The 17851-nt window shown below is 37.0% G+C and overlaps 1 protein-coding gene across 1 annotated transcript in view; it reads right to left on the bottom strand.

Moving 5' to 3' along the window:
• Positions 1-17851, bottom strand: part of LOC149990028 (glutamate receptor ionotropic, NMDA 3A-like) — a 105218-nt gene that overhangs the window by 12767 nt on the left and 74600 nt on the right. The window lies entirely within an intron of this gene.

Raw genomic sequence — 17851 nt, 5'->3', positions numbered from 1 at the left:
ATACAAACAATTCCATCCCCTGGAAAGTGGTTAAAGAGTACAAGAAAATAATTCAGAAAGAAAATAGTGTTCCACTCTCCTTTTTTAACTAGGAAGGTGAACGAAAACAAGGTGGCAATTTAAAAGCAGCGTGTAATAAAACAGGTGTAAGTAATGCTATCCCTCCACCTTCCACAAGCCAGGAGAAGGAACACATTTCTATAAAAGTTATAGAGCTGTCAAGGGGACACCAAATGCTACCCTCTTATGGCTGTTATGTTTTATCTATAAAGCTTGGATACTGTGTTACTATGGTGATTTAATACTATGTTTTAAAGGGGGATTATATGATTAATTTTAACAAGGTTGAGAACTGAAGATGTGTGAGAAAGAGGATTCTAGCTCACATAATTAAAGTGGGGAAAAAAGTGGGCCTCATTGGGGAAGGAGAAAAACCTGTATTATTAAAATATTTAAAACAACAGGTTAGGGTTGTTCTAAGTTAACAAATAAGGTCAGGCTTTTGCGAAATATTATTATGTGATCATACAAAATATGAGTGTTCATTATTTTAACTCAGGGTTTGATTACGCCTCTACAGTGTTTAAAATGGAGCATCCTAAAAGGAAAGGATATTGACAGGACCGAATGAAAACACCCAGGATCTCTAGGAAAAAGACATGAACAAATACAACTTGGTTGGTGAGCTGAGTATCATTAATTTCCCTATTATCTTTTCACTACCATTAAAAATGCTGAAAATGCTTTTAGCTACTTCTAGGCTCAAAGAAAGATTCATTACTCATTTACTTGGTTCAAATCCCAACTCAATCACTTCCTAACTGGGCCTTAATTTAGCAAGTTACTTAACCTCTGAGCACCTCGGTTTTTTCACCCGGAACAGCAATGAAATTAGAAACTACCACCCAACCCAAAGGATGTTTGGGGAACAAGTGAAATAAGCATTTGGTATAAAGGCAAGTCCATAAGTAAGAACAATTAATAAAAGAGATGCAAGCTGTTAAGTTACCATCTGAATGAAGACTAAAATTCATACGAAAACCAAGCATTTGCTCAGAATCTCGTGACTCAGCCCTGTAACTCCGTGAGTAAAGACCAGAAGGCTGCCTTCCTTTCTCTCCTGTCTGCTGCCTCGTTTCAATACAGGGCAGTCCTCCGGACAACCAAGAGAGCTGTTCATGCTTGCATTCAAATGACAAGATTCTTTTTGGGGTACCAGAGCTTAGAAGGGGGCACTTGTTCTCAGTTGAGTCGAAGAGCCAGAGGGCCCAGATTGACGGAGTTCAAATCCCATCTCTGCCACTTACTAGCTAAATGCTACTAGGTAAATCACTTACCTTCTCATGCCTTAGTTTCTTTATCTGTAAGACACAAATAATAGGATCTATTTCATTGAGCTTTAAGGACAATTAAATGAAATAACTTATAGAAAGTGTTTTTTTTTAATGCCTGATATATATTACATAGTCAAAAAATATTAACTACTTTTAGTTTCAGACACAAACAATAAGAAATCTATCTAAACCCTCTGTTTACCAACAAAGGGGCTGTTTAGATTGCTAATTGCCTTACTTTGAATTCACTTATGTTCTCGCTGCATCCCCTTCTAGTAAATACAGCTGGACAGGAAGTGGCTGTGCACAGCGCCTCAGCCAAGTCCCCGTCTTTAGCTATTGCCCCGTGTGTGGTGTTACTCTGCTGTACCGAGCTGGGATCTGCTTCTCCCCTGCAGTGTTGCTTCCTGATAATATGGACCAGTAGCTCTTAATCAGTTCCTCAACCTAGGTAGCCTTTTCAAAATATACACCTAGGCCCATCCTAGACATCCTGGCTCAAAATCTTAGGAGATGCAGGCTTGTGTATTTAAAAAATACAAAAATTTAAACTAAAAATTGATTTTAAGAACTTGTATACTTACTAAATCCTGATTTAACCTTTTTTTTTTCTCATGTTCTTTGTTTTTTAAGTTAAGCATAATTGGTATACATCCTTATATCGGTTAATTAGTTTCAGGTATACAATAATGATTTGACATTTTTATACCTTACCATGTGATCACCCCACGAATTCTAGTAATCATTTGCCACTGTGCAAACGTCCATAGTATTATTGATTATATTCTCCTTCCTCTTTTCAACAATACTCCCAACCCTTCTTTTCTGGTAACCACCCCTTTGGTCTCTTCCTATGAGTCTGTTTTTGTTTCATTTGTTTTTTAGATTCCACATCTTAGTAAAACCATACAGTATTGGTCTTTCTTGACTGACTTATTTCAAGTTGGCTCATTTGCAAACAGACTATTTCTTCCTGGAATTATAGGATGTTAGTCCTGATTATGATTGAACTATTTAATTCATAACCCTTAATTTGCTGATGAAGAAACATGAGTTGACCAAGGTTAAGTGACTTGTCCAAGGTCAAACATTTTATTATGGCAAAGTTGGGACCAGAACCTAATTTCCTGGACCCACAAGATGACATGAGTAATTAAAATAAAAATAAAATGTAAAAATCTATGACTTTACAGATATTTAGGGATGAAAACTGAACAGACGCAACTCTGAAGGTCCAGATCAAGGTCTGAGCTGTTGAAAAGGAAATTATAAAGAAAATACATAACTAGTTTCACTGTATGAAGTTTTTTCAAAAATTTTACATTTAAAATAAATATTTATTTATTTAATGTCACAAGTAATACATGAACCTCACTGTGAACACAAGCAGAAAGTTTATGGCATGAAACAGTATAGAACCTCTTTTCCTCCCTGGTTCTGGAAGTAGCCATTAGTGATACTTCCAGTGGTTATCATGAGTATCGTTGAGCTCACCTCACTTGCTAAGGGGTCAAATTTGGTATTTAGATGCCCTCTTTAGATTATAGCCTGAAAAATGTACTAGCCTTGTTCAAGACTAATGTTTTGTCTACGGAACTAATGTTTTGTCTAAATGTATGGCTAGCTGGTATGCAAACCGCAGAGTGACACCAATCTCTTTAGATTTTCATAATAACTTTGTCTAAGTTTTTTAGCTAAAGAGCTTTAAAAACAGCTTCTATACATTTCCTTCTAATAACCCTGGTATGTCAAGATGAAGAAATTGTTAGACTCATAGACAGAGAACAAACTGAGGGTTGCCAGATGGCAGGGGGATTTGGGGAGCTGGGTGAAAAACTGAAGGGATTAAGTACAAATTGGTAGTTACAAAACAGTCACATGGATGTAAAGCATAGCATAGGGAATACAGTCAATAATATTGTAATAACTACATATAATGCCAGGTGGGTACTAGAATTATTGAAGGTACCACTTCTCATATTATATAAATGTCTAACAGCAATGTTGTATGCCTGAAAGTAATATAAAATAATTTTGAATGTTCAATGTCATTGAAAAATAAAAAAAATAAAAAGATGGAGTTGTGTTCTCCACTTACTGAATAGGAAACCAAACTCCAGAGATTAAGTGGGTGCAATTGATTGACTGTATTAATGGATTCAATTCTTCTTCCTTCTTTGATTCACACCTTTTGCCAAGTGACCATGACGGCCATCCCTCTCTCACTCTGGTCCTGGCCAGGTGACTTACTTTAGTTATTCGAATGTTAGCAGGCAAGAGGTAAGCAGTTTTGGGAAAGTGCTTACATGTTTCTACTTGTGCTATGGCGCTCTGCTGTCACCATGGAAGGGCATGCCTAGGTTAGCTGGCTGCCAGATGAGCCATGTGGAGCAGAGCCAAGTGCCCCAGCAAGTACTGAAGCCACACCAGATCAGCCAGCAGCCAGTGGACCCCCAAATATGTAAGCGAGCCCAGAATAGGTCAGCTAAACCTGATCAGCATGTGAGCTCCATAATTGTTTTTTTGTTGAGTGCCACTGACGTGTGGTTGTTGGTTGTGTAGTATTACTGTACTAACTGCTAACTGACCCAGTGGTAACAACTAAAAATGAGAATCCAGAAAGTTAATTGAGATCTTTTGTCTCTAAGCCTTAGTACTCAGGCCAACTGATGCCATCTTGCTTTGCCCAGGCTATTACCTCTGCCTGGGATTCCCATTTCTGTTGGTCCCTCCTTGTCTTTCTTTGAAACCTAGATTGTTACTATCTCTTTTTAGAAGCCTCCTCTTATTTTCCCAGGAGGTGACTATCCTCTTGGGTGCCACAGCTCCTTTTTACATATTTTCGTTATTTCACTAATCACAGTGTAGTGCAGGTAGTTGTTTACTTGCATGTATTTTTGAAGGGAACATGAGTTTCTCTGAACTTTTAGAAACCATCAAAATGCCTCATTAATATTTTTGGAATTATATTAACTGGTAGGAAGAAGATCATAGAAGAATAGAATGATTTCTTGCTGAAAGATTTCAAGTATATTTCTGATTTGGTCTTGTCTGCCACCTGAGTTAGGATCTCTGGGTCAGGTAATAGGTTTAAGAACAAAGAACCCATAAATTTAACACATATATATCATACATACTGTATACCAGCTAATAATCGCTGTAACTAACATAGAAAAGGTCTCTAACCCTGTGGAGAAAAACAATGAACAGAAGGCAGATCAGATAGTAACAGATAGTGATAAATTAAAGAAGAGAAAAAAATGAGAAAAAAAGAAAGAAAAGAAAAAAATGGTATGAAGAGAGAAAGTTAGGGGAGGAGGCCACTTTCGATAGGCAATCAGAATACCAACATGCTCATTGGGTACTTAATGGAGAATACACTTCCTTACTTAGTTTTAGTGCAGTGTTTTAATCTTAATTATCCATTTTCTGAGGACAAATTGTGTCCATTGTTCTGCATGTCTTCTGCAGACTCTAGGTACAGAGCATCAGTTGCTGGTTGATTTATTATTCTGATAATGAGGGGCACAATAAATTCACTGTGTGTGTGTGTGTGTGTGTCTGTGTGCATATTGTCTTCTCAGATTTAAATTTATGCCACTTGCTTGGAGGGTTAGTCTAAGTCTGTAAATTATACAAATAAATTTCACATTCCTTGGTAATACTTCTGGGCTTCTTCTGAGCATTTCCATTTAAAAGTGGTCACAGGCTTCATTTTAAAGATGTTTGTCAATACATAAATCTTGAATGCCATGAATTTGGCAGTAATTCTCCCTGGAGAAGTCAAGGATGCATTTGGTCTTGGCCTATTGTTAGAAGTATGAGAAGAATAACTAGAGTAATCCCCAGCCCTCATATTAAGTATTATCTGTCCTTTTTCATTCATCTGGTCATCTATAAATCTGGGATTATGGTCATCTACAATTCTATAGTAGATTGAACAAACAATTACAGAACATTGACAAAGGCCAATCATTGTGCTCAGGTAATTTATACACATTATGTATCTCATGATTGCCTAAAGACAGGGATGTGAGTAGGAATTATTTTCATTTCTGTTTCTTAGGTGAGGAATCTGATGTGCAGAGCTTAAGTACCTTGTCCAGGATCACAAAGCCCAGTCATGTAGAAGAGACAAGACAAACCATGTTTTCTAATGTGAAACAGGACTTAGAGATCTTTCTATTTTTTCCCCAGTTAATGTTTATTAAGTGCCAGACTCTGTCCTGGGTACTGAAAATATAAGGATGATCAAAATACCATGAGGCAAGTGCTTTTCATGTTATTCCATGGACCTTTGAAGAAGACAGGGAGAAGAGAAAAAGAAGACAAGAGGTGATTTTGAATACTCTATGTAGCAGATTGTCTTATTTGAGAGAGCAACTTTTGCATTGAATTTCCCAGACAGCCTGAGAGCTGGTAGTTCTTATATCCTCCTCCCACAGAAGGCACCGTCCCCTAGTGATGGAAGTGACAGCCAATGGGTTGATGAGGGATCCCAGGCTGTAAGCCATGGGAGGTGCCCTGTGATTGGAGTTTTCATGCTTTTCCCAGCCCCTTGAACCAGGGATACCTAGGACTTGGGTGGGCTAGTTAGCTTTCATATTTTCCCTCAGCACAAACTTGTCAAGTAAACGTGTCTTTTGTGAGGCTTGGTTTTCTATTAGCATTTAGCTTTTTATGTATTCGAAGTTTCCTCTAATATGCATAATTGCTGAAAGAAAAAGGCTGTAGAACAGCCATGAATTATGGCTTTTAGGGGAATGAACACTGCAGTTAATGTTGCAAGACAGCTTCCATTATAATCCCGTTTCCACATCCTTGTGAAATTTTAGGGGGGATGGGGGAGGAAGAATTTTCTTTGAGCTAAAATTTTCCATGGTTTGACTCAGCCTGAGGTGATTTTCAAAAATGAAATATTTGCACAAATGTCTCCATTTATTTTTGAGTTATTGTATTTGGAAAATGTTGTTCATTTTTACTGCAAGTATTATTAGTGCATAAAAAATTCCAAGTATGAATGGCTATTAAAACTTCAGTCATTACATGCCACTTCTCTCAGAAATGACATCTGAGCAAGATTATAAAAGAATTATAACTCCCAAAAGCCAGATTCTTTCTTTATGTGACTATATTATAGTATTTAATGCAAAAATGGTTAAAATATTTCATTATTTTCAGAGGTTCATTTAGTACACAGATTTTCAGAGAGGAAATAAATATTTAGGTAACTTTTACAATTTTTGAATTTATGATGAACTCTTAAGTGACAAAATACATTTAAAAATAATTTCTATATTTTACGAACTATATTATTCAAGCTTTTAATTTTTTAGCTTAGGTCTGTTTTAATTGTGTCCTTTATAAATGGCACATTACTGAGGTTTCTTTCCAAAAGTGTCATTTTCTTAGTGAAACCTACTTTTGGAGAACAGAATTACTGATAAATATCATAAAACCAAGAGCAAGTCTACCTATAGCAAATGGTCTTTATTTCGAGTGTGGGGCACATATTTAAGTAAGTGCTTTGTTCTATTGGTCTGTGTGTCCAATTGTTTCTTTTCTTTCTACTTACTATTGATGTAGTTGACATTCTGAAACATAATCCGGTGTCTATTTTTTACTTTATGTGTATGACTTTAGGTCACTTATTTATTTTTAACTATGCTGAAACTCTACTGTCAATGTACCTAGTCACTAAGAAAATATTATGTATACTACAAAGTTGATAGAACAAAAATTGCATTATCACTGAAAATAATAATGTAATTTAATTGTTTGAAATGACACTGAAATATTGTTGAAAGAGGACTTGTGTGATCAGTAACTTTTTCTGGGTTTTTCCATCTGATGGGAAGATTTATATTCGCTTCCAAAATGAATGATGTCTTCATTAGGTAAATGCTTTATTTAATGTAATTAAATCACTTCTTTGTCTCTTTTAGAATCTTGTACCTATAGTTTTATTCAGCATGATATTTTATGATCTTATCTGATTTCATCATCCTAATTAGGTATTCTTTAAATATCATTTCTAGAGTCTTTGAATCTTAAATTATTCTTTTCTTTTGTGACTGGAGAGGGGCATTTTATAGAAAAAGGCTTGGTGTTTTCTCACTTCAAATTCTGGTCTGGTACACACACATGTACATCCATCCATCCACACACAAAACATGCATATTTTATACTATATTATATACACATGGACATTATATGCATATATTATACAGAATATATTATGGTATATAGATACACGATGTGCTATATATACTACACACACATTATTTACATGATATATATATCATACACACACAAAATATACATACACACATGTGCACATATCTGTGTATAAATGCATGTGTGTGTGTGTGTGTGTGTGTATTTCTTGTTAATGCTTAGGTTACAATATTTTTTTATTCTTTTCTGATTTTCCTCTAGCAGTTCCATACAGCTGTTCCTGCCATTTGGATGGAGGTTAGATCTCTTTGTTCTCCATTCAAGGTCTCTTTTTTCTCTCTCACCGTCATTATATTTGTTAAGAATAAGCTTTCTCTTCTTCTTATCCTTCATAATTCTGATTCATTATTCAGAGCTCAGTTCTATGACTGCTTCTTCAAGGAGTCCTTCTCTGATTGTGATCCCCACCCCCAAGTTGGCCAGTTTCCTGTTAACACATTGGTAAAGCATTCTGTTCATCATTGTAACACTCATCACAGAGTTATGGCCATTTAATGTCCGATTCTCCCACTAAAATGGAAGTTTTTTGAGGGCAGGGTTAGGGATCTGACTTGTCTGTTGTTGTTACCTGAGCTCTTGTCTCAGTGGTAGATATATAGTGACTTAGAGTTATTTATAGAGCAGATGGCTAATGAATTGCCTGCCTGCCATTTTCATTAAAAAAAAAAATTGTATATTTAAAGTCATTTGTCAAAATAACTATGCATTTAATATAGTTTTTCCTATAATTGGTATAAAGGACTGACTACTTATGGTACTCAACAGTTGAAAGCATTTCAACAACTTTTGCCTATGGGGAGCTATAATTTCACCTTATGATTTCATAAACCACTCAAGGGTTTCATGTAGTTACCAGAACCTCAGGCTAGAATTATAACCCTGAAAGCCCTTGCTGCCTATTAGTCATTCGGTATATGACACAAAGCAAAATACATGCTACACTTTTGGACTTGACTTTGGTTCTCAGTATATTGGCTGCTTGATTTTATATTTGACCTGCAAACTATTCAGCTCCCTGAAAGGTTAAACCCTCTAAACACCTAAGGCAATTCACAAGGACTAAGGGTACCCTGAGCAGTAATTAAATGAACATATTATGAATTTCTTATTTGTTCTGATAAGTTTTTTCTCAAGTTACCTTCCTGAAATGCTGAGCAGAACTTTGGAAGCCATGTGCCTTCTTACCCTTGTATGCTTAGTAAGTTATTAGTATAGTTTAATGTGAGGGAACACATTGTACTGAAATTGTGATGGATCTGAAATTAGGAAGCTTGGGTTTAAGTATCTGCCTGAACTTTGGAAAAGTCACTTAAGTTCTCTGAGCCTCAGTCTTCTCTCCTATCAAATGCTTTTTCTGCCACCAGATGTAGAGGATAAATGGAGAGGCTGGACTGAAAGCATTTGGGAAGTAACGGGGTTCTTTACAAAATGGTTTGTGTCGTTATTTGTCATATTAGTGAAGCAAAACGGTCATTTTCTAAAAGCATGTAAGAAATGAAAGAAAAATCACTTGGTCAGGATCAAAGTTTATATTTCTTCTCTGTAATACTTTTCTTTCTTTCCGCGCTCAGCTGTAGATAAGAACCTGGGCAAGTGCATGTGATGGTAACATTATGTGAGTACGAGGTCAGCACCTTTCATTCCTCCAGAGGAGCTGAACACAATGATTTGTTATGTCATTTACAAGATGTGAAGAGCAGGGTAAGAAATGGGTTAATAATGATTCAAAGGAGAAGCTGATAAACGGGTTACTATTTCCACAGAGAAGAAAAACAAGAGTACAAAGGCTTACAAAGCGAAATAAGGGAGAACTTCCTTGCACTGAAGGTAGACCAGTGACAAGCACCAGGAATTATTTTCTGAAATTCTCTGGGAAATGGACTGGTGTGTTGCTGGTTTGACTAGAAAGCAAAGAAGTAATATAGATCAGATTGACAGTAAGGTGGGGAGAGTTTTGGGGGGGACAATGAACCAAACTGTATAGGTCCATTATCCAAGTTGTCTACCAGTTGGTCAAAATTGTAGTTGGCAGGCTAGGGATCTGAGTCAAAGCATCTCCAAGATGTTGGGAGAGGACCAGAGCTAAGCCGAATCACAGTATACAAGTCAACAAGTATATGATGGAGGTCAAGTTTAGTCTTAATGCTGGGTCACATGGAAACTGACGTAGAGCACTGATACTGGTGCAGTAGGACTGGAGTCTGGTCTGAGGTTCTGCATTTCTAACAAGTGTCTGGAGATGCTAAAACTGCTGGTTCTTGGACCACACTTCTGTAAGGATCTGGACAGGGCATCTTAAATTCTCCCTGAATAAGAGTAGGATTAGTCCCTGAGCCTGGCTGAGGGGAAGGTAAGGACGAGGACTGTGCCTGAATGTGAGTGGGAAGTGGCCTCAGCTACGAGGAGTAGAGAGTGAGAGGAAGCTGAAGCTTGGCAGGAAGCTCTGCCAAGTGCCTCCTCCTTTGGTCTCTTCTTTCTCAAATTTGATAGTTGGTAACTGTCCCCTAAAATTCGTGCAACTGTTCAGTGTTACAGACTTTGTTTTCTCTGTAAGCAGAACATCTAGCTTAAATTAATAACGCATAGAGGAAACTAATAGAAGTTGAATCTCTTTCAGGGAATGTTTGTCTTAATTTGAAATACATGCAGTACATTTAGGGGCCTTCTGGAGGAAAATGTTTAAACATGAAGAAATGGCTGTTGGGGGAATTTCAGGACCTGTGGCAAGAAGAAAGATTTGGGGTGCCCCTGACATCACTGTATGCTATTGGTAAGCAACCCCTGTTACAGAACTGCCACTTCAGGAAAACCAAAAATGTTAGTAGAATGTTTGTACAGACTATTTTATTTAATATACATATTTTGTATACGCCACCTTTTCAATAGACAATACATATCTAGTTCATATTATTCTTAATAGCAACATTATGCTCTCATGAAGGAATGTTCCCTCCTTTAACTAATCTTCTCTTAATGGCTAGAGATTATGTCTAGCTTTCCGTAGTATAAACAATATCTTGATGAGCAGAGACTGATTTTGTCTCTGTTCTTTTTTGAACAAAACTTACATGAGTTGGGTGCTGCTGAAGGTGGACTGGGGTAACAGCTTGAGGGATGTAACTTTGGGGAGATTGATTGGCACCAGTTCAGATTCAGATGCTATAGCTTCACTTGGAGGTTTCACTTGGAGGGAGTGGAGGCCAGGGAGCAGGGCGTCACCTGAGACTGTGACAGTATGCCACAGTGGTGGTAGATGGAAGACAATATGAAGATAAGTTACTCCTTTTTTCTTAATTTTTGCATTACCCAGAAGGGCACATTTTGTTGCTGCAACGCTTCCCCAGAAAGGGTAGCAGTGATGGTGACAGTGAGGGTACAGGGGAGTTCATCTGTGCCTCTCTTGGTTTTTCACCCCATACTCAGCCATTTATTGTGTGTGCACAGATGTGGATGTCGCAGCCTCAGCAGCAGTCTCTGCCCTTGAGTCATCTTTGTGTGTGAGCAGCTTTCTCAGGCAAAGTCCAAGGGCGGGGCAAGGACTGGGAGAAATAAATCAGGCCACGGAGGACATTCTCACTGCATGTATAAATAAAACACTGAATAGAAAATAATTTACAGTCAGCTATTGTTGGGTATGAAACCTTCCTCTATCATTGACTAGCTATATGACCTTGGACAACTTACATAATTTCTTTTAGCCCTGTGTTTTCATGTGTATGGATGCAATAAAGTTTAAATGAGAAAAGTCCATACAAAGCAGTTAGCATAGTCCCTCAAACATAGAAGGTGTCCAATAAATTTATTAACATTGATATTTTCAGTTCCTGTTATAGAAATTATATCTATGGTTTTATTATGAAGTTATGTAGTTCACGTAGAACCCTCAGGATGTTGATTGATCATCATTTTAAACATATAAACCACAGGGGATACACATATTTATATATCTACATTCATTTACATTCTTACTTGCCAGTAGATTTACCTCCATTAACCCCATGTCTTCAAACCATGTGTGGAAAAAAAAACTGTAGCTCAAAAGAATTTAAGGAAATATTAATAGGTCATGTTTGGGTTGGCATTGTTTTTCCTGTCATTTGGCATTTTTTAGGCAGCAGCTTCCTGATAAAATGCCACGGTAAGTGCATTTCTTGAGTTTGAAAAATATTAATGGATTCTGACAAAATGTCTTTCTGAACTTAAATTATGAATAACATTGTATATATATACATATATATATATATGTATATATATATATATAAATAATTGGCTAGAGTAGGCTTGTATGCAGTACCAATTGGGAAAACTGCGCCCTAACTCATCAAATTTCCCAGACTGAGTTAATAATGCAGCTGCACTCACACTTCAGCTTCCTGACTTGCCAATGGATACCGCGGTGGTTATATCATGCTAGCTCCTGATCTGATTAAGGATCAAAATGTCAAGCTGAGGCTCAATCATAAAAATCCAACATTCACCTTAAATCTCATTGTGTGTGGAGCTAAAATACGTATTGTAGACATAAAAAGAACCTCTTTGGGTGCTGTCTGCAGCATCTTCACACACACAGAGACACTTACTGAACATGCAAATGAGATTCTTCATGGGCGAACCATCAAACCTAAATTGCATCAAATTTCCATCTGTCCAACACCAGTACGTTGCTCTTTAAATTACAGTACATTGCCCCCTACTGGGGCGCTCTTTGTATTTGTTCCATAGTATCTAGTGCGAGAATGGTTTTGAACGGTCTGAATGGTCGTGTGGTCATGCAGAGGTGGCCAAGATGAGTCCAGAAAGATAGAGGGAGAGGGTCGGGGCACCTCTCACTCGCAGGTGGAGGGTGTAGACAGATGGTTACATTATGTCCAAGAGTGGCCTGGAGGAACTTAGTTCTCCCCAATTACAAGTGAGTGCCCATTAACCTGCATTAACTTCTAAAATCATATAAATGGATGTGAACATACAGTCCATAGACATGTCTATAGATAATTGTTTATAATTACATAAAATATATGCAAGTATTTAAAGATGCTTATGACATATCAATTGGTATAGAAAGTATCTATGTATAAAGATAGCGCTTGCTGAGCAGGTTAATAATGTAAACAAAGTTATAAGCCTATTTCCCCCTACTTTAAGGGACAGGTTTGAAAAACTTTGGCACATTCTCTGTTTGTATTCAAATGAAGAAGTGAACTTAGACATTCATTAAAGCAAACCCAGCAGGGTGTCTAATTGAAAACACTTTGCTGCAGTTACTATGAATTAGTGTATCTATTTGAAAGTAATAAAGCTGCAGTTATTTAAAAAATTCTATTAAGAACCATCTCAAAATTGTTTTGGATGTAGATGAGGAAATAAACAGATCACATGCAAATTTGTTCAGTTTTCCATTTATCAACCTGAATTAGCTAAGTCTTGATGGTTTTCCTAAAATTCCTTGAAGAACATTCAGGAAGGGAAGGAGAATACACGCTTTCAACTTTTAATAAAGTGTCATGAATAGTGTGTCTCATCCTTACTGACCCACTGACTGTTTCTGACCTGACTCCACAATCTGCCCACTGGGGACTGAGAACCACTCGAGCTAGGACAGTATCATCTGTCTCAAGGAGCCTGCACCTCTGACTCTTGGTTCTGAGATGGGCATCGTGGTCTTGAGGTTTTCTTTGCTTTGATAATCTGATTTTATCATTCTCAAGGCTCAAACACTCCTGGTTACTCTTGGATATAATTTGGAACTCACTTGGGTACACTCTCCAATTTCCAGTGAGAGGAGCTCCTGCCCTCTGCCTTTGTCCTAGAGGACATCTCGGCTTGGTCTCATGGCCAAGTCCATTATTTACTCAGCACTCACCTAAGTGAGTGGTTGCCATATGATCAGATTCTAGGGATACAGGTGCGTAAGATAGATCTGGTCTCCACCGTTGTGAAGTTTATAATTGAGCAGTGAATGGAATCAGAAAACTTCTTACACCCATTATCTCCTGGAATCCTCTCACATAAGGACACAGAAGCCATGGCAAATAGCTTGCTAAACTTCGCACGACTAACCTAGGACTGAGGCATACATTAACTGTAGATTTGTCCAACACCGGGACTTTTCCCTTTGTAGCATAGTATAGCACCCTTACTGGGGCTTTCCTTCTATTCATTCCATAGCAGCTAGTATGAAAATGGTTATAAAAGGTCTTATCAAAAGCACTCATTTCAAAGTAATCTCCACAGAAACTTATACCCCTATTCCAATGTTACTGCCATTTTTCATCCATTTATTAACCGAACAACATTTAAGAATATTTACTATTCACCCAACACTGTGTAGATCCAGTGATGAGTAAAACACAGGAGGACAATTACCAAGTAAACAAATAGATATCAGATTATGTTAAGTCCTATGAAAGGAGTGAACTGGTTGGGAATAAAAACTGGCTTCATAAGGCCTCTGTGGAAAGCACAGCTTCTGAAAGATACAAACATTGTATCAAGGGGAACTCATCCTTCCTGGACTTGAAAGGCTGCAGGCAGCGGCAGAGCATGTGGAGCAAACACTGCTGTTGTGACTATTGTCTCGTGTCTCAATTATTCTCATTCTTACTTAGCTTGTTAGATACTTTGTCATTACATAAATAATACATGGACATTGCAGAACATATGGAGTAAAAATAATAAAATACATATTTCCTGTACTTACAGTGCTTGGATATCAATGCTGTTAACCTTGTGCTGTATTTCCCTCCAGTCACTTCTCTTTGTAGCATGTACATATGGGTATTATGAAACTGGAAATGTAGTATATGTTTTTGTATCTTAACTTTTTCCTTAACATGATGTTTTGATTTTCTGATATTTTAAAACTCTTCAAAATCATCTCTACTGGCTACATTTTTACAGCACATAGGAATATTACAATGCATTAATTGTGCTACTGTTGGACATTTACCTGGTTTTCAAGTTTTTGTTATTTTGAGTAAGATAATAGTGAAGCTTTGCAATAAAGTGTTTTTACGTATAGTATTTCCTTTGGACAGATTTCTAGAAGTGGAAGTCAAGGGTGACAGGGCATGAACCCTCTTAAGGCTTTTGATACAATGGCCAAATTGATTTATGAAGATATTATACCTACTCACCCTCCTAATAGCAGTTTATGCCGGTGCCAATCTACATGTGCCTCTACCAAGACTGAGGACGATCAGTTATATTTCCCTAATTTGATAGGTAAAAATATCATTTCATTACTGTTCCAGTTAGAACTTCTTTGATTACAAGTAGGACTTAACATTTTTAAATTTCTTGGTCAATTTTATTTCTTTTTCTGAATTGCTGTTGATATTTTTATTTATTATTTTATTTTAATAATAATATATATCTTGCTCTCTCCCTGAAAGGATTTAAGGCAGTTTACAGCTCACAAAACGGAAGATAGCATAAATTAAAATAGGATGAAGCAGAAAAAGAAACAACGTGAAGCCAGGAATGATGCTTAAAGTGCACACTGCAATGACAATAACTCTGCTATTGGTATGCTAGAAATTTGCCTCTAAGATCTCCAAGTGTTAGCTCAGAAAGAGAATCTTGCTATTTATCAAGTTCCCATTGACAATGAGAAAGAGAATGAAAGAGAGAGAACTAATTGTTCAAGAGAAATATAATTAATACTGGTATTAACATCTGACAAGACTTTTAAGTATTTTTGTTATTTTGTGTTTTTTGTATACGTTGTTTCACTTGGATTATTTTAATTTCCATGACTAGTTAATGAGGGGACACACTATATTAATGTTGTTTACCACAGTGTCTGTCATTTGGGAGTGGTCAATGTGTATTAGTTTTTCTGTTATTTTTACTAGTATTAAGTTTTCAATATCAAATCTCTTGAAGCTTCTATTTTTAATATTAACTTTAATATATTATTTTTAGAAGCTTAATCAACAAACAAAAACATCCCTTGGGATTTTGATTGGACTTGATTTAGACCTATAAATGAAGGAAAAATTTGACATGTTTAAATATTCGGTCTTCCAATTTGGCAACATGGCAGTTTGTTTGCTTATTATTAAAACAGCTTTATTGAGATATAACTCATAGACCATACAATTCACCCATTTAAAGCGTATAACTCAATGGTGTTTAGTATGTTGAAAAGATGTGTGCAACCATCAGCACATTTGAATTTTTATACAAACCTTATGTTTGTCCATTGAAAATGTTTTTTTAATGCAATTCCTATGGCGCACGCTTTCCTGGTCCATTATGGATTTTTGCTGCAAGAGTGAACGAAATGTTTCTCTCATTATGTTTTCAATTTGGAAGTCCATGGGGCCCATGGGAAGTGCGGCTGTCCTTAGACTGTATCATTTCTTGGATTTTTGTCCTTTTGAGAAATTTTCTCCCTAGAACATCTGCTGACCAAAATCCACTACTTTTTTTACTTGTCTTATTCTTGTTCTTTTTCCCTGGCTATCCAATCAATTAGCTCATGATGAGGTGGTCACAGCTGCACCCCTCTTCCTCCAGTCTCAGGGCTTCTGCACATGCTGCCCAGGTCACCCTGAGATGCTCTCCCAACACCCCCAACTCCCCTTAGCTCATTTACATCCTTCAGATCTCAGCGAGACTTACTTTCCTCCCAGGAAGGGGTCTGGGTCTTTGATTCCCCAGGCAGATCAGGTTTCCTGTGAGGCTCTCTGATTCTGTGGTAATTTCTCTTTACAGTATGGTTAGCATGATTTAATCATTAGCTGATTTATGTGTTCCCTTGATAAATGTCTTTCTTTTCCACCAAACTCCATGTTGTAAGGACAGTGTCTGTTGTGTTCACTGCTTAATACCCAGCCACCAAGTGTGGTGCCTGGAACAGAAGAATGAGTTAATAGTTTGGTGTAGGTCAGTTTTCTTTCCCTCACCTCACACTCTGTTTTCAGGGTCTGTTTGTCTAGAAGTTCCGGCTTTCCTCCCTCCTTCTCAGCCGGTGTTTATTATACATATTCACATGTTATATGAGGCAGCCACATACTTATATGAAGATCAATAAAGGTGGTCTTTATTATTTGGGGATATGCTTACAACCTGCTCAGGCGATGCAAATGTCCTTTACCTTAATATTTCTGGTTGAAGTTTGTTCTTGCCTTCATGGCAGGTCTATTTATTTTTTAATATTTACTTGAATGCTCACGAGGGTTGTTTTTCTAGAGCAGGACCATAATTTGTCTGTTGACATTTAAAAAATTATATTAGAGAACATGGCTAAAGGGGGCATTTTATATGAGAAACTGGAAAAGAACTAGAAAGTCCATTAAAATTAGCAAATAGCTCATTTCAGATGCTCATGTATCCTTTCAACTGGGCCAATTCAATTCCAAAGGGGAGGTATGATTTTCTTTTTCAATGTACTTTATTATTTATGAAGTGATTAAAAAAAATCTTGTCTTATATCTCAGCAGAATGGATGTCCTTGGCTGGAAGGTTCTAAGAATGCCCAGGTCTATACCTTAAATCAGAGACCCAGGTGAAGACCTTGTTGGATAAAAATAATACTGAAGTTTCTATCATCTGTCAATCATTTCATAATGTTAAAGGGAAATGACTTTGGATGATGAGCCAATGGGTGCTTGCTTCCATCTGTCTACTTCACTCTATTTTCTGCATTGCCTATAATGAATAGTGCTAGTTTTATGTCAGAGAAATACCCATATAATCTCTATTAAATATATCACTCATAAGTTCTTTTCCTCATGTCTCATGCTTCAAGAGCCCGCCTGCTTTGAAGCATTGAACTTGCTTCCCAGAAGAGTCGGTGGGAGGCCATGAGAAGCTACATGTATTATTCTGGCAAAAATAGTTGAGTGAAGATAAAACCACCGTCTTGAATTTCATTTGCACAACAGGCCAGTGCTTCTCCCTTGGGGTTATCTGTAAGAGCAGCCAGCAACAAGGTTATATGTGCCCTCTGACCCCGTCAGGAAAGAAAAAAAAAGCATTCTAGTCTGTCTTGGCTACTGCAACATGTAGTGAATCATAAATTGGTCTGTCCTGCACAGCCTTTTGCTATAAATTTTATTTCTGATTCAAAGTATTTGGTTGAAGCAAGTGAATCTCATTTCTGAAATGGTGATAAAATGTTTACATTCTTAACTTTTAATAGTTTTATTGACTGTGTTGAATGTATAGCCAGCATGCTAAACAATTATGATTAAGAAGAAAAATGGAGCTATTACATTCATTGCAAGTTATCTGATATTGTGGTTACAGATATTTATGTAGCAAGGACTCAATTC

This window comes from Furipterus horrens, unplaced genomic scaffold, assembly GCF_987537825.1.
Source record: "Furipterus horrens unplaced genomic scaffold, mFurHor1.1.pri manual_scaffold_39, whole genome shotgun sequence".
Lineage (NCBI taxonomy): Eukaryota > Metazoa > Chordata > Mammalia > Chiroptera > Furipteridae > Furipterus > Furipterus horrens.
This window is presented reverse-complemented; position numbering and strand designations above follow the sequence as displayed.